This window comes from Mauremys reevesii, linkage group 6 (assembly GCF_016161935.1).
Source record: "Mauremys reevesii isolate NIE-2019 linkage group 6, ASM1616193v1, whole genome shotgun sequence".
Taxonomy (NCBI): Eukaryota; Metazoa; Chordata; order Testudines; family Geoemydidae; genus Mauremys; species Mauremys reevesii.
In genome coordinates, this window is record NC_052628.1 from 4869766 (window position 1) to 4896316 (window position 26551).

General features: G+C 45.7%; 1 protein-coding gene and 1 long non-coding RNA gene across 2 annotated transcripts in view; both read right to left on the bottom strand.

Moving 5' to 3' along the window:
- UBAP1 (ubiquitin associated protein 1) overlaps positions 1-14883 on the bottom strand; it is a 60524-nt gene extending 45641 nt beyond the window's left edge. Inside the window, exon 1 of the mRNA XM_039545186.1 lies at positions 14717-14883. The gene's annotated coding sequence lies outside the window, so the exon portion shown is untranslated. The remainder of the gene's footprint in view (positions 1-14716) is intronic.
- Positions 14884-17567: 2684 nt separating this feature from the next.
- Positions 17568-25853, bottom strand: LOC120407720. Its single transcript, XR_005600207.1, has 5 exons — positions 25314-25853; positions 23611-23723; positions 19949-20103; positions 18487-18825; positions 17568-17677 (listed from the first exon to the last, which is right to left on the bottom strand). It is a non-coding gene; the product is annotated as an uncharacterized LOC120407720 (long non-coding RNA).
- Positions 25854-26551: the final 698 nt, after the last annotated feature.

Sequence of the window (26551 nt, forward strand, 5' to 3'; positions counted from 1 at the left end):
CAACAACTTGAGGGGCTGGTGTGCATGACACCGGAAGCAGCTCTGGAATGCAGAGTTCAGTTGCCAGGGAGCTCCCCTGGGCTGCTCCTCCACTCCTGCCTGGCTGGGGAACCTTGAACTCCAAAGCGTGCTGCTTGCCTGGAGCTCGAATTCAGGATGTGACGGAGCGTCTGCCGAGACTGATCAAGCCCTTGGACTGCTACCCCTTCCTACTTCTCCACATGGACACCAATGATGCTGCCAAGAACAACCGTGAGCAGGTCACTGCAGACTACATGGCTCTGGGAAGAAGAATAAAGGAGTTTGAAGCGCAAGTCATGTTCTTGTCCATCTTCCCTGTTGAAGGAAAAGGCCCAGATGGGGACCATTGAATTGTGGAGGTAAATGCATGGTTACGCAGGCAGTGTTGGAGAGACGGCTTTGAATTCTTCAACCAAGGGATGTTGTTCCAGGAAAGGATTCCTAGGAAGACATGGGATCCACCTAACGAAGACAGGGAGGAGCATCTACGCAGGCAGGCTTGCTAACCTAGTGAGGAGGCTTTTAAACTACGTCCGCCGGGGGATGGAGACCTAAGCCTGGAGGTAAGTGGGGAAGTAGGATACCAAGAGGAAACACAAGAAGGAGGGTGCAACAGGGGAGGCCTCCTGATTCATACTGAGAAAGTAGGGCAATCACCTAGTTATCTTAGGTGCCTGCCTGTACGTGAACACAAGAAGCCTGGGAAACAAGTAGGAAGAATTGGAAGTCCTGGCACAGGCAAGGAACTATGATGTGATTGGAATAATAGAGACTTGGTGGGATAACTCACATGACAGGAGCACTGTCATGGATGGGTATAAACTGTTCAGGAAGGACAGGTGGGGGAGAAAAGGTGGAGGAGTTACACTCTATGTAAGAGAACAGGACGATTGCTCAGAGCTCCAGTATGAAACTAGAGAAAAGCCTGTTAAGAGTCTCTGGGTTAAGTTTAGAGGCAAGAGCAAAAAGGTTGATGTCGTGGTCAGCATCTGCTATAGACCATCAGACCAGGAGGAGGAGATAGTTGTCTGAAGAAAGCCTCATCTAACAGAAATTTCCAGAACGCAGGCCTTGGTTCTAATGGGAGACTTCAATCATCCTGACATCTGCTGGGAGAGTAATACAGCAGTGCAAAGACAATCCAGGAAGTTTCTGGAGAGTGTTGGGGAGGAGGAAGTGCTGGAGGAACCAACTAGGGGCCAGGCTCCTCTTGACCTGCTGCTCACAAACAGGGAAGAATTGGTAGTGAAAGTAGAAGTGGGTGGCAACCTGGGCAGCAGTGACCATGAGATGGTCAAGTTCAGGATCCTGACAAAAGGAAGAAAGGAGAGCAGCAGAATACGGACCCTGGACTTCAGAAAAGCAGACTGACTCCCTCAGGGAACTGATGGGCAGGATCCCCTGGGAGGCTAATATGAAGGGGAAAGGAGTCCAGGAGAGGTGGCTGTATTTCTGAGGGCACAGGAACAAACCATCCCGACATGCAGAAAGAATAGCAAACATGGCAGGTGACCAGGTTGGCTTACCAGAGAAATCTTCGGTGAGCTTAAACACAAAAAGGAAGCTTACAAGTGGAAACTTAGACAGATGACTAGGCAGGAGTATAAAAATATTGCTCAAGCATCAGTAAAGCCAAAGCACAACTGGAGTTGCAGCCAGCAAGGGATGTGAAGGGTAACAAAAAGGATTTCTACAGGTATGTTAGCAACAAGAAGGTGGTCAGGGAAAGTGTGGGACCCTTACTGAATGGGGGAGGCAACCTAGTGACAGATGATGCGGAAAAAGCTGAAGTACTCAATGCTTTTTTTGACCTCGGTCTTCACAGTTCACAGACAAGGTCAGCTTCCAGACTGCTGCAATGGGCAGCACAGGATGGGGAGGAGGTGAGCAGTCCTCAGTGGTGAAAGAGCAGGTTAAGGACTATTTAGAAAAGCTGGACATGTACAAATCCCTGGGGCCGACTGCAGTGCATCTGAGGTGCTGAGGGAGTTGGCTCATGTGATTGCAGAGCCATTGGCCATTATCTTTGAAAACTCATGGTGATCGGGGGAGGTCCCCCGATGATCGGAAAAAAGCAAATATGCCCATCTTTTAAAAAGGGAAGGAGGAGAATCCGGGGAACTATAGACTGGTCAGCCTCACCTCAGTCCCTGGAATGATCACGGAGCAGGTCCTCAAGAAATCCATTTTGAAGCACGTGGAGGAGAGGAAGGTGATCAGGAACAGTCAGCATGGATTCACCAAGGGCAAGTCATGCCTGACCAACCTGATTGCCTTCTATGATGAGATAACTGGCTCTGTGGATCTGGGGAAAGCGGTGGATGTGACATATCTTGACTTTAGCTAAGCTTTTGATATGGTCTCCCACAGTACTCTTGTAAGCAAGTTAAACTATTGATTGGATGAATGGACTACAAGGTGGATAGAAAGCTGGTTAGATCTGTGCGCTCAGTGGGTAGTGATCAATGGCTCGATGTCTAGTTGGCAGCCAGTATCAAGCAGAGAGCCCCAGGGGTCTGTCCTGGGGCCAGTTTTGTTCAATATTTTCATTATCTGGATGATGGGATGGATCGCACCCTCAGCAAGTTTGCGGATTACACTAACCTGGGGGAGAGGTAGATACGCTGGAGGGTAGGGATAGGATACAGAGGGACCTACACAAATTGGAGGATTGGGCTAAAATAAATCTGATGAGGTTCAACAAGGACAAGTGCAGAGTTCTCCACCTGGGATGGAAGAATCCCATGCACCGCTACAGGCTGGGGACTGACTGGCTAAGTGGCAGGTCTGCAGAAAAGGACCTGGGAATTACAGTGGACGAGAAACTGGATATGAGTCAGCAGTGTGCCCTTGTTGCCAAGGCTAGCAGCATTAGTAGGTGCATTTCCAGCAGATCGAGGGAAGTGATTATTCCCCTCTATTTGGCACTGGTGATGCCACATCTGGAGTACTGCGGCCAGTTTTGGGCCTCCCACTACAGAAGGGATGTAGACAAATTGGAGAGAGTCCAGCAGAATACAGAAAGGGATTTATTCTTCAGAATCCCTTTACTGTCATGTTCTGCAGCAGGATGCAGCCCTACCACAGACCACTCTACAAATAGAAGAAATACAGCTCATATAGCAAGTCCGATGACATCATCTTGAGGATCCCGAAAGAGGAAGATAAAGGCAACACCACCCTCATTCTGCAGTCAAACAATGAGGTTTATGTGAACTGCTGCACTTACACTAGCTAAGAAAAATTTATGAGTGTGATCAACTCCAGCTCTTCAGGGCATTAGCAAACCAACTGCCTACTGTTAGGAAGCAGTGTCCCTCCAAGGCAGGCAATTGCAAAACTGGCAATTATGGATTTTTGTTAAGTTTGTTTTTGTAACAGACAAGGCCCCACTCTTCTCCTGAAGTACCTGATATTAGCTACTGTCAAGAGACTGGATACCCGACTAGATGGATCCTGGTCTTGATCCTGTATGATAACGCCTATGTTCCAACAGTGGTACTCTGAGTGTAATTATTTCTATTATTTAAAGCACATACCAAGTTCTCTGTTTGTTCATTCAGAATCACATGAAAGAGAAATAGAAGAGACCTCTTGATGACCAGGTGTAGGATGTACATCAGCACTTCACCAAACTGACTCAGAATGGATCTGATTTAAATTCATGTACAGAAAAACACATGAAACTATGCAAGACTGAAGGTGACAGACACACACAGAATTACAAGCCTACCTGAGCCCAACCCCGCAATGTATGAATTAGCATTCCCTGGACAAATGGCAATTTCACACATGAGTGGGGGAGCAATAAGGGGAAGGAAAAGCACATCCAGAAAACAAGCTGCTTCTAAATAAACATTAGAAAAAAAACCCATCAGCTTCATATCCCATTGCAGAAGAAGGTGGTATTTCATGGTTGCATATACTTCCTTAACCATCCCCAGAGCAGAGAATTATCTTGCCACAGTTCCATAATAAATAAGAATAGCAGCACCTAGCTCTTATACTGCCCTTTTCTTCAATAGGCATCAAAATGCTTTACAAAGGAAGGAAGAATCATTATCCCCATTTTACAAATGAGGAAGCTGAAGCAGAGGTGCAATGACTTGCCCAAGGTCATCCAACAGGACAGTGGCAGAGCCGAGAACAGAATCCAGTTCTCCCAAGTTTCAGCCCAGCGTTTACACTGGGCATTTTATGAAAGTCTCCCAGGTTTAATCTCACACTGGTGCAGCTCAATTTGATCTTTCCCTTCCACCCCTTGCTTCCAACTGAACACACACAATTTTTCCCTCTTGTACATGTTAAGAAAGCATTCATTGCCAGTTTACTCTCCTAGCCTTTTGATATGGAACTAAATTTTGTTAAAGGAACAGCAATTCATCATTTGGTCCATTGTCTTCATACAGGCTGGCAATTCTGCACTTTTTGCTACATCACCTTCAGTTGCCCAGCAGTACACAGCGCATACTAACATTTCTCTCTGCACATTAACAATTACTGCTACAGTTTCAAGAAAGCAGCCACCACAGAAATGTTTAGGGCAGGCAATGCTATAACAAACCAAAGCTACTAGTTTTATAAATAAGAGAAGTCTCAAGAAATACAGTTGCCTCTTTCTTCTGACCCAATTGCACCAGCCCCAATCCAGTTACAAAATGAAACTAAGACTGGAGTTAAACTGCTGGTTGTAACAGCTGTGCCTGTAGATAGCTCCAATGGGAAAACCAACAGACAGCAACTTCACATGCCTGAGTGCAGTGTGCACAGCTGATTGTCATTACTGCAAGGGAGAAGTGAGGCAAACTAACCCTTGGAGAATATGACAAGTCCCTGAACACTAGATTCCCTCCCCCCATCACCTAGGAGCCATTCCAGTCTGCCTTCCTTCCCCAGCATGTCTGACCAAGCCAGCTTACTTTAGGAAATAAATCCGGTGCTACCTGGTGACAACAAAGTGTCACATTTGTGTGTCAATAGTCTGGGTAAAAGAAGAATAAGCACTACAGGGCTCCATGAAGGTATAAGAATGATCAACTGTCCTTGCTTCAAATTACAAGGGAAACTAGGAGACCGCCAGTTCCCTTCGCAATACTACCCTGAATACTGCCCCGTTCACCGCCCTCAGTATTAAAATCACAGGCCTTTTCATTAATGAAATGTTTCTCCAGAGTGCATTTCAAGTCTTCCTTTGGACTGATACCACAATACACCCAGCACCTCCCGAAAGGAAAGGAAATGTTCAGAAGCTGTACACTGTGATGCGGAAGCTCAGTGCAAAGGAAGGGAAGTTACAGCGCAAGGGTATGTCTATACTACAAAAAGAACCGGTGGCACCAAGTCTGAGCCCAGACTGACTTCGGCTCGTGCTACAGGGCTAAAAACAACAGTGTAGATGTTCCGCTCAGGCTGGAAGCTGGGCTCCAGCCCCACCACCAGGTTCAAACCATGGGCTTCAGCCTCAGTGGGAACAGCTATGCTGCTATCTTTAGCCCCCTAGCACAAGCCCAAGGCAGCTCTCCAGACTCGCTGCCAAAGGGTATTTTTTGGCAGCATAGGTACCCTGAGAGAAGGCAGATCATCTAAGTGGAGAAGCAGCGTCTCCATTGGGTAGAATGGGCATGAGCATTTCTCAATTCTTTATGCAGCTCTTGTCTCACTGTGTGACCATGGGCAACTCACAACTATCTAAATATTTACACCCCAATGAGTGTGGTATCTGAGCACTCACAGCTTCGCAATCTCGCACTACCTCGCGGGGGGGATAGCTCAGTGGTTTGAGCATTGGCCTGCTAAACCCAGGGTTCTGAGTTCAATCCTTGAGGGGGCCACTCAGAGGGATGTGGGGCAAAATCAGCACTTGGTCCTGCTAGTGAAGGCAAGGGGCTGGACTCAATGACCTTTCAGGGTCCCTTCCACTTCTATGAGATAGGGTAATAATGATAATAATATATGCCTGTCTTTAAAATGGAGATAATACGTCCCAGGGTCACAAGGCTACAGTCAGGACTATTTGTCAAGTTTGGGATCTTCAGATGGAAGATACTACAGAAACTGGAGGTCTGTGCCCACACTACACTTCTCGAGCTACCACTTTGCAATATCACTTAGCTATGACTTAAGCAAAAATTAAGAGCAGTATAGTTATAAATTAACAGAAACTTTGGACCTCTTCTCTTCCGAACATAAAAATCAGTTTAACTGCTCATAATCATCAGTGCCAGAGCACAGGATAAATGTTTGCAATAACAAGCAAGAGGGTATCAACATGATACAAGTGTCAACCCATCTCCTACTCCCAAGGAGAAAGCTTTGGGGTACAGGTTAGCTTAGTGAATTGGAGCCTCACCTGTCCTAGGACACCATTCAAATGTAGTGATTCAGTTGTTCCCATCTGATAGTTTAGTGACTCATGTGAGCAGATTGTTTCTGTCAGGTTATAAGTACTGGAAGACTAGGAGGTGGCAAGCCTCAAAATAAAGAGAGACTGAATACAGTGAGTTGCTCTTGTCAGCTATTTCTTGGCCCATGACTGTTTTACAAAGACCCATTCCAGACAAAGATAGTTCTGTGGCTACTTCCCTAGTCTCATGATTCCGCAATTAACTCAGGACAAAAAGCCTTTATAAAAATCTCTTTCCAGACACTCACCTGCTAAATCAGAAAAAAAAAGGGCTTCACTCAGAAGAGTATGAGAGTGAGCTATTTAAATATAGCAGTGTGGTTACTTGTAAAATGACTGCAGAACTGTAAATACAAAGAGCTTTCTATCTGTCAATTACGCTATATCCCTGTCAATAATGTTAATTAGTAACTCAAGTCCAGTCTTGTGAGGAGCTTACATCACAATGATATGCAAAAACCTGAACTATCATGGAGAGAAGCAAAACTTTAAGGACACAGTAACCACTGAGAAAGGAATACAAAAAAAGGGCGGTTCTATCACTTCCCCCCCCGCCGCCTTTTTTTGTTTTTAAACACTCCTTTTAACTGATGTTTCCATGAGGGATATATGGGGGATTTAATTTTTTCTATGTTTAATTATACAGTAAAACCTCAGAGTTACGAACAACAGAGTTACTAACTAACCAGTCAACCAGACACCTCATTTGGAACTGGAAGTACACAATCAGGCAGCAGCAGAGCCCAAAATAAACTAACAAACAAAGCAAATACAAGCAGCAAGGAGTCCTGTGGCACCTTATAGACTAACAGTGTATAAAGCAAATCCAGTGCAGTACTGTGTTAAACTTAAACTGCTAAAAAAATAAAGGGAAAACAGCATTTTTCTTCTGCATAGTAAAGTTTCAAAGCTGTATTAAGTCAATGTTCAGTTGTAAACTTTTGAAAGATCAGCTATAATGTTTTGTTCAGAGTTATAAACACCTCGGGAATGGAGGTTGTTTGTAACTGAGGTCCTACTGTATTTTTGTTTAGTAATAATGAATAATAGTAATGTCTATTTCTTATATAGCACTTTTTATCAGTAGATCTCAAAGCACTTCACAGTCTTAAATGTATTTATCCTTCCAACACCCCTGTGAGGTAGGGAAGCATTATTATGCCCATTTTACAGACTGGGAACTGAAGCACAAAGAGGCTAGATAATTTGCCCAGGGCACACAGGAAGTCCACAGCAGAGCAGGGAACAGGATGTGGGAGACCCAGGTTCAAAGTCAGTGCTCTAATGCTTAATTAGAAACTAAGATGTCAGATACTCTTTTCCTAGGTTACATAGAGCACAGCACAATTGGATCCATTTTCCACACAATCAACTCAATGTGTTCCATTAAAGGTAATTTTCTCATTCTCACAAATTCCCATCTCTACCAAATTGTATATACTATACTAATACTTCCATTTCAGCTTGTCTTTGTACAGAAATATAATGTACTGCATGACAACAAAAATTCATGATATCCAGGTAGCACCCAGTTGTTCTGCTAGAGTGAAAGGAAATTATATCCCAAGTCATATATAGGATTCTTTTACATGGTGCTTAACAAGAAGTCTAAGATTTTATTAAGATATTTTTATTTTAAGGAGTTTAGCGTCAGTGAAACATGCCAAACTTAAAGCCTAAGAATCCTGTGCTCTGTCCATACGCTGGAGAGCTAATTCCCCAGACGACCAGCAAGAGGCACCGCGGCAGTGAGTCTTCGCTCGCTACAGTGGGGCATTGTAGGATGGCTCCTGAAAGCCAGTAACAGTTGACTTAAGCAACGGAGTGTCTACACTGACACTGCATTGACCTAACTACATTGACCTGGATTCTCACTACTCGCGGAGGTAGGGTTATTAAGTAGGCATAGTGGGGCAGTTATGCCAGCATGAGCAAAATTTAAGCATAGACACTTCCATAGTTAGGTTGACGTAAGCTGCCTTGCAACGAACTAACTCTGTAGTGCAGACCAGACCCAAGTCTCCATAGCCATTTCAATCTGTGGCCTCTCGAGATTATCAGTAAGTGGGGCCAACTGTAGAAATGGTGTGTGTACATCTGTCCATTCAGACTGGACTTAACCAAACTGACGTCACACAGGCTACCAGACAGCCACTGTACAGGAAGACAAGGTGAGTGAGGTAATAGCTTTTATTGGACCTACTTCTGTTGGTGAGAGAGAAGTTTTTGAGCTACACAGAGCTCTTCTTCAGAGACTTTTCAGTTAAACCGTGCTCCTCTTCTTCAGAGACTTAAAGAAAAGCACGATTTAACTTAAAAGCTTGTGTCTGTCACCAACTGCAGTTGGTCCAATAAAAGATAGTACCTCACCCACCTTGTCTGTCTAATATCCTGGGACCAATATGGCTACAGCACTGCAAACATTGTATGGAATGAATTCAGGTACCTATAAACATAGGTTGGACTTTAACTAGCAGTTAAAAGCTCCTGATCCCATTACCAGCCTCTGAACTATCCAGTACTACCAGCCAAATAGCTTATTAAGTACAGTTCACGTTCAGCCTGTTTTCTAACAGCAGAAGCAATGATGACTTCAGGGGTGAGATTCATATCCTCCTAAGCTATTGATCTTCCCAGTTACACTATTACTTCTATGATGTCAGAGTTGCTGATAGGACAGCTAAAAATGTAAGGCATTAGTCACAAATTTCTGTTCTAACCCTAATCATAAAGCAGCTGATGAAACACAGCATTTCAAGACTCCTGTATTTTATAAGTTTACACAAGTTTAAGGATCTTGAATAAAGCCTGCAGCTTCTTTAAGGAAAACAGCAGACTCAACTCAAATTACAGAGTGTAAAGACAGTCCTTTTAAAAGGCACATAGCTCATGGAAAATAGGCTCTCTCAGATAATCTAGCATTTATGGAAATACCCAACAGAGGCAAAGGTTTAGAACAACTCAAATCTGATCTCTCCTACTTTAAAAAGGCAAAAAAAACCTTGACACTGGCTTTTCTGAACAGATCCTCTTGTGTCAAGAATGCCAGTCAGAGAACACTTCAGCCTCCCTGGTCACTCAATTACAGACCTAAAAGTCGCAATTATTCAACAAAAAAACTTCAAAAAGAGACTCCAATGAGAAACTGCAGAACTAGAATTAATTTGCAAACTGGACACCATTAAATTAGGCTTGAATAAAGACTGGAGTGGATGATTCATTACACAAATTAAAAACTATTTCCCCATGTTAATTTCCCCCCTACTGTTACTCACACCTTCTTGTCAACTGTTTGAAATGAGTCATCCTGATTATCACTACAAACGTTTTTTCCCCTGCTGATAATAGCCTACCTTAATCAATTAGTCTCATTAGAGTTGGTATGGCAACACCCATTTTTTCATGTTCTCTCTGTGTGTGTGTGTATGTATATATGTATAATCTTCCTACTGTGTTTTCCACTCCATGCATCTGATGAAGTGGGCTTTAGCCCACAAAAGCTTATGCTCAAATAAATTTGTTAGTCTCTAAGGTGCCAAAAGTACTCCTTGTTCTTTTTACTACAGCCTCAAACACTGCATACTCAGACCATATCAAAGGACCTTGGCACTAAGCAATGCAACAACATACCATAGAGGATTAGCCACCTCGGTGATTAACATGGAAGTACTGTGTGCTCAACTTTGTATCAATCAACTGCAATCCCAGAGGTAGATTACAGAGCATGCTCCGTAAAACCAATGGTTTTTCCTTTCTAGGGCATTAGGGATAGGTAAATATAAAGCAAAGGGACGAGAAACCAAACGGTTCTGTCATGACGCAGAGAAGCTCTTGTAAAGCAAAACAGCTCTTTTGTTCTCAAATATTGTTCTTTTATTCTCTTTTCCTACAAATCTCGTCTTAAATACATTTTTTCACAGAGCTTTTCTATTATGACCCCTCCAGAAATTCTCTAACACATCACACATACTGGGTTGAATTGTTCTGTCTGTGCCTTAACAAGACTAAAATCTTTAGGGCAGGGACCTTGTCAAACAGTATCAGATGGCCATGGCCATGGCAACTCATCTGAAGAGGTCACAAGACAGGGACTGTTTACCTAACAAACAATGAAAAAGGGAGGACACGATAAATGTATATAAAATGATGAATGGGCTAGAAAAGGAAATTTGCAAGGCTCTGTTCTCCTTGTCTCATAACTAGGCTTGGCAGAATTTGATTTTTATTATAATTGACAGATATTGATTCTTATTTTAAAAGCATTCTTTTCTATTTTTATCAATTTAAATCTTCGCAGTTGTAGGAAACTATAAGGGAAAAACAGAATGGAGGGGGTTGCACAAAAACGTTATGACAGTAGATGCTGAGATCCAAAAAGTTAAAGCTTTATAACTATTAAACCACTAAGGTCAATATCACATGTCGAAAAAATACAAACTCAGTACCCTTAAATCAAACGCTAAATTCTCAAGCACCATTTTTCTTACTTTATCTGTAAATTCTGATTGTCAATAAAAACATTTTTCATTAGTTTATGTGCAGACAAATTGATGTTTACCAATAATTACTAGTAAAAATCGAATCCTTCTGAGGCTACTCATTGCACAAAGGAGCAATCAATTAAATTAAAACGATGAGGAATTAAAACCTGATACGGAAATATTATTTTGCCAAACATGTCTTTTTCCCCTCACATGTGTAGTTTAAGTGACTCTGGAACTCACTGCCACAGGAAATTGTTGAGGCCAAGAGCTTAAGTTTCGAAAGAGGACTGGATATTATAGGACTATCAAGAGTTATAATTAATGATAAATTTTGTGAAAGATATTAACCTCACACTTCAGAATTTAAGTCATTCTCTAACCATTAGAGATCAGAATGAGACCTATTGTGGGGGCAGATTACTCCATCTGCCTACTGTCAGGTTCTTGCACCTGCCTCTAAATCATCTGGTGGACAGAATACTAGAGTAGAGGGACTTGGATCTGGTCCAGTATGGTAATTCCTATGTTCCCAGCTACAAACTCTACCTCTTGGATTAACAGCAAGTCCTTTAAACACCATATCTTGGAAGTTTATGACTAGAGCTGGGCCATCTCATGAAGATTTTGACATTTCTATTTTTTCCTGCTCCTCCTTGGAACAAAACAAATGCTTCTCCACAAAAAACAGAGACCCACCTCAGAACAGCCAACGGCCTGGCGGTTGGGGCACTTCTCTGGGATATAGGAGACCGAGGGTCAAGTCCCCACTCTGCCATTTTTCTACATATCCCAGATGAGTCTCAATCTCCTGTTGAAAATGTCCCACTTTGTATAAATAAATATGCCTAGGAGTAGGAGCTTGAACTCAGGTTTCCCACATCCCAGGTAAGTATACTAACCACTGGACTGTTATCTAGTCTTCATTCTTCTCACTCTTGGTTTGACCAGAAATTCCACTGTGGACCTAAGAAAATTTTCCCAAAAAAACTTTTGCTGAAACTAGTACATTCCCACAAAAAGTTCTGGTTTTGATGACTTGGCGGTGTTTTATGGAAAACTATTCCTGACATGCTCTAATTATGTCTTCTTCCAAAAGGTCTTTAAAGGTACAATCACAGTTTCTAAAAATCCCGAAGATTTTTCTGCCCCTCCAGCTACAAGATCACAGTTTTCTTTTGAGGAAAAAAGTTTGAGTACCTTAACAGTATGCAATTCAATTTTTTTTAATAGTTTTAATTTAAAGATCAAATCTAATTTAATGTCATATTAAAAGGAAAACTGACAAATTATTTCTTTATCTGTGTTAGTAATATTACCTGAAATTTCTGGAGGAAAAAACCCCTAATTTAATTTTCTCCTTTATGTTTATTTTTTGTGTTTCACTGGAGTTCAGATATTATTAAGTCTGGACACTTTCACTTTTGTTTCTAGTCACTTTCACTTTAGGACACATGAATCAGCACAATGCTGATTATAAATATCACCAAGGAATGTTTACATACAAACAAAATAATACCATTAGAATTTTAAAACCTTGCCAAATGTTTATATTAAATAGACATCTTTTAAACAAATCCTCAACTTTGGGATTCCTGACAGAGTTTTTACTTTTGGCAATATTCACTTGTTAGCTATGAAATACAGCACAAGAGACATGCCATTTAAACTTTGGGTACAACTTTTATACCCAATCCAGGACTGAGAGTCAGGAGAACTAGGTTTTGTTTGTCTTAACTTCTGTATCTGTTTACCCATCTGTACCAAAGAGGCATTACCTATCATGTGGGATGATTTTTGCAAGGTTTAGTTAGCAGACATAAATGCTCTGAGATCCTCACTTGGGAGACCTATAGAACTAAACGTATTTAGTTGTGTGTTTATTTGTCATTTGTGTGAGGTAACAATTTTTCATAAATAAGTGCACCACACGGTACTTTCAAAAGCAGTTTCCAGACATCTTAGAACTTAAAATTTAACATGGAAGACAATATTTAAATACAGATCACTCCACTCACACCGACACCTCCCATTCAACTCCTTCCAAATGGGAAAAATGCCCATCAAAATCCATATAGCTATCACCTTATCCTCCTTCCAATCCCTCCATAAGACTAATCTCTGCTATGATGCCTAGAGACCATTACCACCTGAAAACGGCTAAGCAGTGGACAAGCCAGGTATACTGCCTCTTTTGTAATACTCGCACCTCTTTTAATGTTGCTTGTTCTCTATCACCCAGTTTGTCTGTTCCATCCACCTGCTATGTCTTGTTACAAACCTAGACTGTGAGCTCACCAGAGCACAGATTGCCGTTTAGGAGCTTGGTCCGGGCTAGCTAACCCAATTGCTCTAATAACCATAAAGATTTTAAAGGTGGCAAACAGCACCTAGGTATCGTTGATCAATTCACAGCTGAACAACAGAGGGAGACAATACTGTTCTCGGCCTTACAGTGCAGCCTCCTTTAGCTGAAGTGCCTCAAGGACATTAAGAGCCTTCTGCTAGGCAGAATGAAGAAAAACCTGTGATTAGGGAAGCAACTCACACTGGGTGAAGCGACTGTGACTCAGGAAAGGGAAGTTTCACTTGACTACACTGTCAGCACTGGGAGAGTCCAGCAGGTAAACAAGGTGAGTCCCTGCCTGCAGACCACCCTGGAAGACCAGGGCAGAGAAAATGGCAGCAGGCTTGAAAACAAAGGAGTGAAAGTGGAGAAGAGTCCCCCGCAGCCATGCACAGTTGGAAAGTGTGAGAGCCAAAAGTGTGCCTTTGACACTTATAATAAATAAATAAATAAATCCTTCCGTTCCCCAGGACTGGAACATCAGGGCCCTCACTATCTGCCAAGAGGGGAAATCAGCCCCCAGCATTATGGGGGGAGAGAAATAGGAGTTTGTGTGTATAACTCATACTCCCTACTAAAGCCGTGAGGGAACTGCATCTGGTATAGCTAGGTATGTGTAGTAAGGAAAAATAAAAGAGGCTCCCCACAAAGTATAGGGGGCAGGGGAGAACCTGGGCTGTATGGGAGGGCTAACAAGACCCTGCTCAAGATAGGGAGAAGGAGTCAGGGTGCAGGGGAAGTAGGGGAGTAAGAGAAGCCTTGCACTCTAGATATAGAGGAGATGTGGGGTGCATGAGGAGAATGGGGGGAGGGGTGATAGAAGATCGGGGGGAGGGGTGATAGAAGATCGGGGGGAGGGAGGGAGATCTGATGGCACAGAGGCTCCCCGCTCAGGATCGGGGAGGGGGGGGGGACAGCTCAGGATTAGGGGGAGGGAAGGAAGGCGAGCTGGTGGGAACAGTGGCTCCCCGCGCAGGAGCGGGGGTAGGGAGGCGGGCGGGAGGAAAAGAGGCTCCCCTCTCAAGATCGGGGGGGAGAAGCCGGGCGAGGGAACCAGAGGCTCCTCGCTCAGGATCGGGGCGGGGAGGAATAGAGGCTCCCTGCTCAGGATAGGGGAGGTGGGGGAGGGGCACAGTAGCTCCTCGCTCAGGATCGGGGGGGGAGAGACGGGGGGCCCAGAGGCTCCCTGCTCCGGATAGGGGAGGCGGGGGAACAGAGGCTCCCGCCCAGGATCGGGGAGGGGGAGGAACAGGGCTCCCCGCCCAGGATCGGGGAGGGGGGGAGGAACAGGGGCTCCCCGCTCAGGATCGGGGAGGCGGGGGAGGAACAGGGGCTCCCCGCTCAGGATCGGGGAGGCGGGGGAGGAACAGGGGCTCCCCGCTCAGGATCGGGGAGGCGGGGGAAGAACAGGGGCTCCCCGCTCAGGATCGGGGGACACGGAACTTCCCAGGGCCCCGCACTCACCTGAGCAGCGCCCCCGGTTCCGCTGACGGCTCCGGTTGTAGCTCTCAGCCTCGCCCCTCCCCTAGGAAGCCCAAGCGGCGTCTCCACCTCCAGAGCCGCGACGGGGTGACGCCATCTTGTGTCTCTGACCTCGCAGCTCCCCTCCCATCCCCCACGGCGACGTGCTGCGTACCCGCGCCAGACGCCTCACCTCGCCGGCCAATCGGAGGAGGGGACGCGCGATGACATCTGCCCTCTCGAATAGGGGTGGGAAGATGGGACTTCGGGGGCGGGACTTGGATTTGGCTCCGCCCCCAGGGCGAGGGCCAAGGGCGGGGCCATTGGCGGCTGCCGGCCACTGCCAGGCGGTGGCGCCACGCCCCCCACCTTGAGCGGGAGCCGCTGTTGGCCCCTCCCATTAGCTCCAGCCCAACCCCCTCCTGAGGAGGGAGCCCCCCGTGTCCCCCGCATGTGGAGGGGGGTGTCAGCCCTCCTGCCCCACCAGCATGGGATCATGGGGGGCATTGCGGGCTAGTGCATGTTGCCTCCGCACCCTAGACTTCTGGTCCCAGCTCTGCCAGCAGCCTGCTCTGTGCCTCAGTTTCCCTTCTGTACATGAGGGCTGATGATACTGACCCCTCTGGAGCTGCATCGAGCTCCATAACGAAAAGGGTTAGGGCAGAGCTAGGGGTTAGTGCCCCACCCTGTGGCTGGAGAAAGGGGTGCCTCAGATGCCTCTTTCCGGGTCTAAGGTACAGCCCCCATTACCACAGTATGGGAGCACCTCCCAGTCTGTAATGTGTTTATCTTCCCTGGTCCCCTGGAAGGTAGATTCCACCTTGTACAGATGCGACACTGAGGCAGAGAAACTAAGCGATTTATACACAGTCCTCAGAGCAATATTTTGAACATTTTGTTGTTAATATTTCTGAAACAAAACTGTAGAATAGAAACTGGGAGACCTTTCGGGATACCGTATATTCAGGGACATGCACATTCATTTTGCCCCCTGAGGACAAGGGTTCTCAGTAGGCCCAAAACTCTCACTACCTAGACTAAAATGGGCTCTAAATTAATGTTGACCAGATTCTTACAAAAAGTCTGTGGAAGAGCAAGGAGTCAAATCCAGTCTCCGGCTAGCGCCTCAATCCTTCCTCTGCGCATGGCTGGCGGGCGGGGGGAGACTATAATTCTTCTCCTCCTACTCTTACGTGTTTCTGTCTGTCTATTTACAGTGGAAAATGGCTTCCTTGGCATTCGCTTCCTCCTGCACCCTTCTGCCCAAGTTTTCTCTTTTTATAAGACCAAAGAAAAAAAAAGACTATCTTTTAAATCAATAAAAGAATAAGTTATCTGACTTTACCTGACTCCAGGCAGCAGAAAATTTCAAGAGCAAAGGAACTGTCCTCTTTGCAGTCTGCTTGAACAAGACCCATCTCTGCCTTCTCTATTCTGTGCAATGTCACTTTCAAAGTTGCTGTACGGAAAGGCCTGAGATTCTGGAGACAGGTCTGACAGTGTAAGAAATCCCATGCAAGCCCAAGGCTTGGTGGAACACAGGTCTCACAAGCCTGGTTAGGTGGTCACCATCCATCCAAAAGAGACATTTAGACATTTGGATTTCTGCCATTTAATACTGTAATTTTCACCTTCATAAGTAACCTAGGGAAAAACATATAAGCTCATACATTTCAGGTATTAGTGTAATATAACCAATACAAAATATTCCACATATCCTTTCAATACCCTAGAACAAGAGGACTTGCCAATAAGATGGAGTTGGTCAAAACTATCACTAAGGCCCTGATCCTGCAATGAGATCCATAAATAGGACTCCTGATTTTAACAGGGCTCTGTCCTGGCACAGGTTCTATCCACATAAAATTTGGGCCAAAATATTGCAAGCTTGAGTGGGTGTGGATGTATGCAGTGTTATTGTAACCATGTCAGTCCCATTATATTAGAAATACAAGGTGGGTGAGGTTATCTTTTATTGGACTACCTTCTGTTGGTGAGACAAGCTTTTGAGCTTACACAGAGCTCTTCAAGTCTGGGAAACGTACAGAGAGTATAACAACTAACTACAAAACAGAACACATTGTTTAGCATGTGATAACACATATTGGACCTGGATTGTGAGTGAAGGAAGAAGTGGTGGGGTGTAATGTCTATGGACAGATTCTCCAACAAGAGATCAGTCAGATACTTTAAGCAGATGTTATGATGAACAGTAATGCTTCCATAGGCTAGCTAGCTATAAAGGGATATGTGTAGAATGAAGAATGTGTATCTGCCTCTGAAGGTAGATGATCTGCTAATATACCCCTCATGCCACATAGGCACAATGGTGTCAACTCACTTTCTCTAGCCTGGCCCTCAGGCCTGTGATGTAACAGACCTTCTGTCACTCTCCCTTACTGCAGTCATGGTGACTGCCAGAATAATGTCTGTCCCTGCCTTCCAGGCAGACCTGCAGCAAGTGTAAGTATTAAAAAAAAAAAAAAAAAAAAGACAGGAGGAAAGCAGCCAGGCTGCAGCCTCTCCTGCCTGAAATGGGCAAGGAGACAATATCTTACAAGGTGATTTATCGTATATAAAAGGAAAGCAGTGGGTTTAAGATTTGTATTATAAATTCAACAGAACCTCAGAAATGTGCGTGTCCCATATAATCTATACAGAAAATGCAAGTAGTATCTCCCCACTTCTCAGCAGAGATATAATAGCAAAGTGCCATAATGAGGTTTCATATCAGAATCAGAAGCCAGAGGTGGAAAAACAAGATTAAGCTAGGGTGATGGTTGCATTAGGATAGCTGACTTTATTTATAACAACAAAAATGCACATTTATATGAAATTATAAATATTTGACTGTGTCTCCCCTCACTTTTCATGTAACTTGTCTTCTTAGGTTCTGTGATGGGGAGTCCACCCCACCCAAGGCTTGGAGGGCTTAAGATGACCAGTTAACTGTCCAGGATGCACCTGCAGAAGTGGGGAAGGGGGGATTTAATTAGAAAAGTCTCAGCTGGGCAGGAACATGCAGGGCCTATATAAGTCAGGAATCTGACAACGGAAAGGATAGCCATTAGGAGGTAACACTAGCAGTGAGTGCACCTAATACAGGCCTGAAAAGATTTGTGTATATGCTAAGTTTTAAGCATGTGAATAGTCCCCTTGAAGCTAAGTGGTCTCACTGAATACACAAAGACAGAGAGTTAAGGTTTCTGTATTCTCCTCGTCTCTGCCACTGAGTGACCTTGGGGAAGTCACATTGCCTAAATGTACTGCAATTTCCCCATCTGTAAAACTGACCTGTCTCCAAAGGAGTACTAGCATGAATTTATTATTATTAGATAGGAGGTGACAGGATGAATAAAAAAACCCACTCAATTCATGTGCTCACATCTACCAAAATTTCACTCATGGAGTTACTTAGAATTTGGCAGTTCTGAGTATGTGCCCACAGATTATACACAATGGGCCAGATCCTTGGCTGGTGTACGTCAGCATTGATCCAACAGATTCTCATAGATTATATATGTATAGCAAAATATGCATCCTCCTGGGAAAGTTGCATGTATAATACATTGCTCCCTACATTTATAACTAAATAAAAGTGTAGTGTAATAAAGGACTGTTATCCACAGCTTCTGTTTTACTAACATTCCAAATCAGAGGCAAGTTAACTGCTTATTGCAGAACTAGGATCACTTAAAAAAACCTGCTATTTTTCACATATTGTGGCTGTGACAAAGCAGACATGTCTGGGGCCCATGGTGGGGGAAACTTACCCAACTAGTTACTGTTATTGGGAGCTGCAGAGTGACCTTTGCAGTCTACAGAGGCTGAGCTGTGATGACTTTGCAAACACCCTCCCTTCTCTGTTACCTCACTCTTTCCCAACGCAATCAGATAGCTGGATGAGATTGGCAGGAGATCTCCCCTGGGGGGACAGTGTCTGGAGCGACCAAATGTTCCTTTGGGAATGGGATCTGCATAAGGATGGGATGCAGCAGCCAGGCTATCCCAAGGGGTGCCACAAACAGGGTGCAGCATTCAGAAGGGTTGGGTGGGGTCCTCCCAGGCAGGGGGTGCAGCATTCAGAAGGATGAGCTGTCCCAGTGGGTCTCCTGAGGGCAGAGAGATCAGAGGATTCTCAGGGTGGGAGACAGCATGCAGAAGAGGTGAGATTCAGCATACAGAGGGATTGCAGGCCTGCGATTGGACACCTCCAGGGGGCACCGTCTTCCGAAGGCACTGGACTGTTTTGACTGTATCCACCCTCACATCATTAAACAGCTAATTGTGGTCCAGCGTTTGCATAAAGTTAAGGCTGGTGCAACCCCACTGCAAACCAACACCATAATACCATTGTAACCATTTACTAAACACACTCCAAAAGAAGGGGGGAAACAATAAGTTAAGTAAAAACTTAATTTTAACTGTTCCCCTTGTTTTGGTGCAAAGAGCACTTTAAAGTGAACATCCCTTGCTTGACAGTCCTTTAGATGACATCAAAGGTCCTTATTAGGGCAAAGAGGGTCAGTTTTAGATGGTAACACATTACTCTTGTTGAAGTCCCATCCTGTTTCTTTTTAAGATAAAGCAAGAAGAGCAGACACAAAAAGGGGAAAGAAAGAACAGCCAGAGAGAGTCATTCTAGTTGTATGAAACATAAGCGCCGACTTTCCCTCTTTCCCGTGGGTGCTTGACCCCCACTCTGCCCCCGGTCCCATCCCCACTCCACACCTTCCATGAGGCCCCACCCCCATTCCAACCCCTTCCCCAAAGTCCCTGCCCCAACTCTGACCCCTCTCTGCCCCTATTCCAACTCCTTCTCCAAATCCCCAGCCCCACCTCTTCCCTGCCTTCTCCCCTGAGTGCACTACATTCTTGCACTTCCCCCTCCCTCCCGGAATGTGCTAACATTGGCAGGCAGGAAGCGCTGGGAGGTAGGCAGAGGAGCGAAGACGGGGTATGCTCAGGGGAGGAGGAGGTGGGGCAGCGGGTGAGAGGAGCTTGGCTAATTTTTCAGCCCTGGAGCACCCACGGAGTCAGCGCCTATGGTCCAACAGAAAAAGCGCATGCATCTCCAAGTATAGAACTGTTTTGGGACTATAGAGATGAGGGATGGGATTATCAAAGGAACCAGGCAACAACTCTCCCTGAAAGTCAATGGAAGCTGGGTGCCTCATTCTGTTGTAAAAACACCAAATGAAATTGCTACATATGATGGGATTCTGTACAAAGTACCTTGTGTCCAAGGTGCATAGGATAATGTTGAAAATACTAGATGTAATCCTTAGTGTGCATGGGAGTATTGAGAAGTGTAAGAACAGAGCTTGAGATGTCTTTTTCACACCAGGCATGAATGCTGCTATGTGAGAAGAGGCATCTGAGTATGAAATCTGCAATAAACACAGGAAATAATGGAAAAGAACCCCTGAAATCACGAGATTTCTGAACTTTTGGTGCAAGGTGGGCACCAGTCTATTTAAAATAAACAAGAAAGATTACCTGTTATTGGTATACTATTATTCATATGTCACCATTGTACAACATAATGAGTAGCAATGTAAAAATACAGTATAAATTGCAATTTGCTTGCCATGGGCTTCTAAATGAGTTAATAACAGATAATGTCCTGCAATTCATGAGTATCACATTTCTGCAATTTCCTTTGATACATCAGCTCAAGCCCTTACTCCATCCAGTGTTTACTGTACACAGTTAAATGGATTAGCAGAAAAGTTTGTATGAACAGCAAAGATCTGGATTTTATAAAACCTTAGCGCAGGGGTCGGCAACCTTTCAGAAGTGCTGTGCCGAGTCTTCATTTATTCACGCTAATTTAAGGTTTCGCGTGCCAGCAATACATTTTAATGTTTGTAGAAGGTCTCTTTCTATAAGTCTATAATATATAACTAAACTATTGTTGTATGTAAAGTAAATAAGTTTTTTAAAATGTTTAAGAAGCTTCATTTAAAATTAAAGTAAAATGCAGAGCCCACTGGACTGGTGGCCAAGACTCAGGCAGTGTGAGTGCCACTGAAAATCAGCTTGCATGTCACCTTCAGCACTCGTGCCATAGGTTGCCTACCCCTGCAGTAGTGGATTCAAGTAACCCATTGTTAGAATATAGCAACACACCAGACAATGTTTAATTAGGATCACCAGTTCAGAGGCTTATGGGCAGAAAGGCAACAAACTTACTTCTAACATGCTCCTTGAGCAAAAGACAACCCTGAAATAGTTACAAAAGAGCTTAATACCATGAAAATTGAACAGAAGAAATGTGCTTTAACCCTGTCTTGGGCCATATATACACTAGGAAAATAGGTTTGTTTTTTACAGTTAGAGAGCTGACACTTGATAATCTAACACTTTATTAATGATGGGTCTGTGAACCCACCTATTATTAAGGTTGTCCAATACTTTCCATTATAGGATCTTGTCTTCCATTTCTTATAACATGCCAGACTTTAACCATTCAGGCTGAATTTTTCCATGCTGGGTGTGCACCTCAATCTGAACCTTTTTGGAAATGCCCAGCCATTTCTGAGAATGAGGCTAGAGAATAGTACATTGTCATGGCCATGTTCAAAAGTTCTAGTGCCCCCTTCCTTTGAACTAGAGACTTGAAATTTGTCAGGAGGTTGGCCTCTTGTGTCAGGGATGTAACCTTTGCCTGCCCAATGAAAAGCCACCCAAATTATAAGCCTCTGAAAAAATCACAGAGATTTATTTTAGCAACTAAAATCTCTGAAGATTTTGTCCTCAGTGATCATTCTTGAGCCTCTCACAGCTCCTGTGTGTGAACAGATACCATGTGCACCATCCCCACGAAGTGACATAGCATGGTAGCTGAGCATGCTGTCTCCAGCCCAGGATTACAAGGACAAAGCAGGACTCTCCCGCCAATGGCTGCTGCCAGCTGCTCCAGATGAGGGTTGGGCTGGCCACGGGAACTGGAAGCAGGGAGCCTGTCTCTCCTGTGCTGCCAGTGACCACTCTCTTGACACGGAGGCAGTATGGAGAAGGAAGACATGATTCAAATACACGGGGGGTACAAGCTGGACAGGGCAGAGGGAAAGGAGTAGATTGGGGCAAGGAGTCTTGTGAGACTGGGACTGGGGGGAAGATAAACTGTGACTGAGACTGGCTGGGCAAAGAGACTGGACTGGGAGGTCAGGGGAGGAGAGGCTGGGGCTAGGAGCCAGGGAGGAGGGAAGGTTGGGATGGGCAGGGCAAGGAGACTGGAAGGAGGAGCTGCGGTGGGGAGACTCGGACTGGGAACTTGTGTGGGGCAGAGGAGTCAGTAGGCTGTGGGGGAACACAGGTTGGTCAAGGAACTCGGGGGAAGGAGGGAGTCAGTGACTGACAGGTCAAGGATACTGGAACTAGGAATCAGTTGGGGGTGGGATGGATGGATGGATGGATGCAGGAGACTTGTCTAACAAGGAGCTAAGGTATGGGGGGAGAACTGGGACTGGCTGGGCAGACACTTGGATAATTCAGATTATAAGCTGTTTGAGGCAGTCTGAGCGGGTGAATTCTTGCCTCGCGGTTTCTGTCTGGGGCAGGAGCCCCACCTAGCAGTATGGGTAGAAGAACCTAGGCCTTCCCACTCCATGGAGTGCCAACCCAGGGGCCCTCTTGAACACCATAAGGAAGGTGTCCACTACCGGCAATCCAGCTAACACTTCCCAGGTTCTCTTTGTACCACTCTGTCCTTCCTCAGGGTGCATTATGGCTGGCGGCTGTCCTTGGAAACCCGGCCCAAGGTTCTCTGCAGGCTAGGGGTCCTGGCTTCATGCTGCAGTCCTCCTGCAGGAGATACCCTCCTGGCCTAGTCCCTCTGCAGCAGTGAATGCAGGTCTGTCTCTCTCTCTACCTGCCTCACTGCTGTGCTGAAGCAATGCCCTTTAAAATCCTTCTTCCAGCTGGAACATGCCAGCAGCCCTGCTGGGGCGGGGCTTCCCAGACCTAGAGATGTTCCTGAGCCCCTATTTCTCCAGTGTGGGGTTTATCCAAGCCATCATACACACACACATCCTTAAGACCAGTGTTCGAGTGTCTGAGTCCAGGCTTTGCTGTCTCCTGTGTTCCCTGGTCTGTGGGCCTTCTGGATGGCATAAGGTTTGCGTGGCCAAATACCATCTCATAATCCAGGGGTTGGTGTCTTTCCTGGTATTTAGCCAGTGAGGGGTGCGTGATCAGTTATAATGATCAGTACATAATAATATCACAACGCTTCTATCACTCACTTTACTGCCAAGTTTCAGAGTAGCAGCCGTGTTAGTCTGTATCCGCAAAAAGAACAGGAATACTTGTGGCACCTTAGAGACTAACACATTTATTTCAGCATGAGCTTTCGTGAGCTACAGCATCCGAAGAAGTGAGCTGTAGCTCACGAAAGCTCATGCTGAAATAAATTTGTTAGTCTCTAAGGTGCCACAAGTACTCCTGTTCTTTTTACTGCCAAGGTCTTTTTCTCTTTAGTCAAGTAGGCCCTCCCTCATAGAAATGGTTTTTGGTTGATATACGGTACTGGATGCTTTCCTCCCATCAAAGTCTTGGGACAACACTGCCCCTACTCCCACATCTGAAGCATCTGTGTGGAGTATGAACTGTCATGTGACATCAGGGTGGAAGAGGGCTGGTTCTTTGCTTAAAAAGTCTTTCAAGGTCCCAAAGGCTTTGTCAGAGACCTTGGACCAGGTGACCCTATTGAAGCTACAGTGCTACTCTCATGGGAAGCTGGATATGAATCATCTATAGTTGGAGTTGCAACCCTCCAGGATTGTCCTGGAGTCTCCAGTAATTAAAGATTAATCTTCAATTAAAGATTATGTCATGTGATGAAACCTCAAGGAATACGTCCAACCAAAATTGGCAACCCAAAAATCACCTACCTTGTTTCTTGGTTGGCAGAATAAGGTAATCATTCAAGACCTGGACCTTCCCAATCAGAGGTCTAAGTTTTCTGTTTCTGACAGTATATCCCAAGTACATTACCTCAGGAAACCTAGGGTGACCAGATAGAAAGTGTAAAAAATCAGGATGGAGGCGGGGGGTAATTGGGACATCTGGTCACCCTAAGGAAACCCCAAATGGCACTTGGCCAGGTTTGCAATAAGGCTTGCTTCCTCAACGGCCATAGAACTGTCAATATATGCTTGAAGTATTTTTCCCACTCACAACTGTAAACGACTATATTGTGTATGTAGGCTGCTGTATACTGACTGTGTGGTCACAGGACTGTGTCCATCAGCCATTGGAAAGGCTGAAGGGCATGGTCTTGAAAAGGTACAGGCCAAAAGGTGTTGCCAAGACCATTGTTTCTCCAGATCTCTTTGTTAAGGGATCTACCAAGTAGCCCTTGGTCAGATCTAAAGTTGAGATGTACTTTCCAGACCCTAATGACACCAACAATTTGTCAACCTTTGGCATGGGATATGTGTCAAACATGGTTATTGTTCTGTACTTCTGTACCATATATGGACCGGCCACAGAGCTTGTTTATACACACCAGATGTGTTTGTCATAATATCCTTAAATTTCCACCAGGTTTGGCTGAGGTTCATTTAAATAAGATATTTTGCATACAGTGCCACCTATTGGCTGGACATCTCCCCTTTTAAGTTCTATATTCCTACCATTTACAATATTTACAACTATCATACTGTCTTTGAAGTTCAGTACGTATCAGTCTGTTAAGTGTCTCTGAACTGTATTGGTTTTCAAGTTACACAACCCAAACATGTAACAACTTGGTCATCTGGCTGTCCATTAGTTGCAACAACTGGCTGTGTCGGTTTGGAATCCTTGATTATTATTATTCTTGTTGTCTATCTGCATTTGCAGAGTTTGCTCTGCTGATTGTTCTTTCTGAGGAAAAAAAACTATAGATGTCAGTGGTTTCTGTTGAACTCTCCACTGTCAATCCCGATCATGTATGACCTGGATGCTGAATTCTTTTTCTTTATGACAACTGGAGTTGTGGATCCTTTTTCTCCATCCAATTTAACACGAACACAGTCACCAGTTTCTAGACCTGGCAGTTCTCTGAGTGACCTCGGTTGTAAAAGTGTTCATAAGCTCTTTTAGCCTTTTTATCCCATTTGGCTACTGTCTGAGATAGACTCTGGAGATAGATTCTTTTCCAGAGCGGGAACAGTAGTTCGGAGTTGTTTTACCATCAGGAGTTGTGCTGGTCATGGACAGTGGGTGGAGCCCCCCTTTGGGGAGGCTACCCCCTGGTTCTACCCCTTGCACTGGCATGCCCCTCCCCCGCAGCCAGAGCCCTGAGACCCCTTGCTCCCCTCCGCATCCAGAGCCCCAAGACCTCCTCCTCCCCTCTGCAGCTAGAGTCCCAAGACCCCCTGCGCCCCTCCGTGGCCAAAGCCCTGAGACCCCCCTCCCCCAGAGGAACCCTGTGTCCGACCCCCCACCCCCATGGCCAGAGGAGCCCCGGGCCAGGCAGAGCCCTGAGCTCCTCCCTCCAACCTGCCCAGAGGAGCCCCGGGCTGGCTAGAGCCCCGGGCCAGCTGGAGCTGTCCATTTCTACCCATTTCAGTGCACAAATGTAGTCTCTCATAGCTACCCATACTCTGACCTGTGAGAATCCTTATTGGTTTATGTGAAGCTGTAGTTGTCCTGGTGGTCCCTCAGACTTGGAGGGAAGTGGTAGGAGAAAGAATGTGTCCCATGATGCCATGTAGTATGTTGGGAGGTGTAGGGAGCTGCTACTATGGAGTTCTCTAAGGATTGCAAAGAATGGGAAGTCTGGGCTGTTTGGACTTGTAGGTCAATCTAGGTCTGCAGCATTTGGGTTTGCCACCTGAGAAGACCCATTATGTCCTGGTGCATCTCCCTCTCCTTTTGATAGGACTCCAGGGTGAGATGGGAGAATCAGAGTGGAGCATAAATTGGGGTCAGATGGGAGGATCATGCTGGAGATAGATGGGAGGGTTGCACTGGGGAGTAAATGGAGGCAGATGGGGGAGTGATACTGAGGGACAGATAGAGCAAAAGAGGTCACACTGGGGGGACCGACGGGGAGGTCATGCTGAGTGCAGACAAGGGGATCACACCGAGAAGTAGATGGGGTAGAAGGGGGGATAACCCTGGGGAATGAGGACGGGGGGGGTGTCATGCTGAGAGGTAGGAAAAACTTTTTCACTAGTAGGGTGGTGAAGAACTGGAATGGGTTACCTAGGGAGGTAGTGGAATCTCCTTCCTTAGAGGTTTTTAAGGTCAGGCTTGACAAAGCCCTGGCTGGGATGATTTAGTTGGGTTTGGTCCTGCTTTGAGCAGGGGGCTGGACTAGATACCTCCTGAGGTCCCTTCCCACCCTGAGATTCTATGATTCTAGATGGGCAAAGGGGGGGGGATCATCTCGGGGGAGAGAGGAGGGGGTCACGCCAAGGGGCTGAAGTGGGGGAATCATCCTGGGAGGGATGACAGAGCATGACACTGAGGGGTAGATGGACAGAAGGGGGGTCACCCTGGGGGGGGAGACCAGAGGTCACACCCCGGGGCAGGTGGGCAGAGGAGACGTGGTTCTCGCTTTGGGACAGCAGAGCCAGATCCCGTAGAGGGGCAGAGAGGGCGAGGGCGGGGGGGGTCAGGCCGAGGGGCAGATCACGCCCCGCGATGCCTTCCCTGTGGTCCGCACGACAGGCCGCGCGGGGCCTTGCAGGCCAAACACCAGCCCTCTGAGGCAGGGCCGCGAGGGAGGGAAGGGTTGAGTCGTTCACGTCCGCCCCGTTCTCCTAGCAACCACGCAGGGCGGGGCGCTGCGCAGCGAGCGCCCATCTCCGCACTGCCCGTCCTCGGCGGTTGCTAGGAAAC